This window comes from Crocuta crocuta, unplaced genomic scaffold (assembly GCF_008692635.1).
Source record: "Crocuta crocuta isolate KB4526 unplaced genomic scaffold, BGI_CrCroc_1.0 scaffold170, whole genome shotgun sequence".
NCBI classification, from domain to species: Eukaryota; Metazoa; Chordata; class Mammalia; order Carnivora; family Hyaenidae; genus Crocuta; species Crocuta crocuta.
The window spans coordinates 5972923-5974999 of record NW_027527853.1 but is presented as its reverse complement, the minus strand read 5'-3'; positions in this window follow the sequence as shown (position 1 = coordinate 5974999).

Here is a 2077-nt window from a genome sequence, read left to right as displayed (position 1 = left end):
CCTGAGCTGAAATCCACAGTGAGACACTTAACCCGCTGAGCCACCTATGCGTCCCTAAAGATGATTCTTTCTTGAATGAATGATTACATGTTTAATTTAACAAGCTTTTTTACCATGTGTTAGCTGGCATCCTTTCAGCTTTACCATCCATCATCCCTCTCTCTCTGAGTATCACTACAGAGAGTGATACTTTGAACAGTTATATTCAATGTGTTATAATCCAAAATGTGCTTTTGATGCTTAAACCACCCCAAATTTGGCCAATGGGAAACTCATTAAGGCCGTCTGTCTCCTTTCTGTTGTTTCTAGCACAAGATGCCTTGAGCTCACCTTGTACTTTTCCTGCCCCAGACCTAGAATCAGCCATTTCTTCAAGGACCTACTTATACTATGAATAGGTCACATCCACATGGCTCAATTCCCCCAATACTCAAAGTATACAGCATGTTTGTTTTCTTCCTTCAAATCCACCTCTCTCTTCCTAGACAGCTGATGTTACTAGTTTTTTGTGTATGCTCCCAGAGATAGTTTACATAACAGGGCAAAGGCACAGATAAATATCCTTACTCTCTCCTAATGTTTTAACTCAAATGATAGCACGTTATGCTCACTGTGTTTGTCTGTGCTTGCAGCTCTGGTCTGTCTTCAGATTCTCAAAGTTACCTCTGACTCCAGCCCCAAAAGATTAGGAGGCTTTAGGCTAAGTTCCAAATGTTTCAGAAAAGCTCATGGAGGAGGACTTGACCAAAGTTGCATTGACAACACTCACATGCTACTCCTTCAACTTGGAATATCCGTCCCTCCCCAGTTCTTTGACAACTACTCATTTTACAAACATCACTTCCTTGGAGAATAGTTTCCTTTCCTTAACACACCCTCTCCCCCAACTAGGTGATGTCCCCCGGTTATAAGGTTTCAGATTACTATATACTTCTCCTTCCTAGCACACACATAAGCCACTGCATTAAAGTTCGTTTCCTGCCTCCGTAAGGACAGAAACTACATCTGTCTTGTTCACTGCTGGCACACAGTAGCTGCTCAACAGAAATGTGCGCAGTGCAACTCGAACTCGGCTCAACCGGCTGCCAGTCCACTGCTCTTTCGTCTGCCACTCCGCTTTAGTCGGAAAAATACATTCCAACATGTAAATAAAAAATCTCAACAGAAAAAGCTGGGCAATCTGCATCTCCACGACTAATGGAGGACCTTAGCAGAAACTGCTCACCGCGAGGTGTGACGACCGCAGGAGGGCGTCAATCAAGAAAATGCCCCCGTGCCCCGCAGGCGAGTGGAGCTGCACAGAGCCGAGGCCACAAGGGGTAGAGCCACGGCTTCAATAGAAAACACGTGCAAAACTGCAAAGCGGTGCTGCGCGCAGCTGCGACCCCAGGACCCGGGGATGGGGGGACATAGAGCAACCCCATTCTGTCAGAGAAGACTGCACACATTCTACCTGGCGCCGTACGACCCAGGCCTTCCCCTCGATTCCTCCCCGAAGCGGCTTCTGCCAGCGTCCTCACGGAAGTGGCTGAGTGCGGGGGCCCACAAATGAAAGGGGCTGGAGCCGCCACGAGCCCGGAGCCCCTGAAGTCTAGTCGTCCTTACCCCAACTGGGACGCAGCTAAGGGCTGGATTCTGTCCTTGGAGCTGCCCCAGGAACCCAAGGCACTCTCCCGCTACGAGCTCGGGAGACGCCCTGGGCAACAGCCAGGGCCACCGTTACTCCAGCGAGCGCGCCGACGGGAGAGTACCCTCAGGCCTGCGAAGGCGCGGCTCTGCCAGGGGCCTCTACGCCCGCCAGGATCGAGTCCAGCTGCCCCGCGCCTGGCACCGGCCCCTGCCACCCTGGGCCCGGGCCTGGACCAGTGCCCCGAGTTTCGGCAGAGTTTCTTCCAGGCAGGAGCTGGGACCACTTGAGTCCGTGTGTTCCAAGCGCTACTTTCCTCGTGTCTCCCCAGGACGGACATGGCCCTGGGTTTCCTTCGAGGGCTTCCCGGGCGAGGGTGCCTGGAGCCCCCAGCGACGGCGGCGGCCGGGCACCGGGGCGCAGGGTCCTTAGACGCTGCGAGCGGGCGCG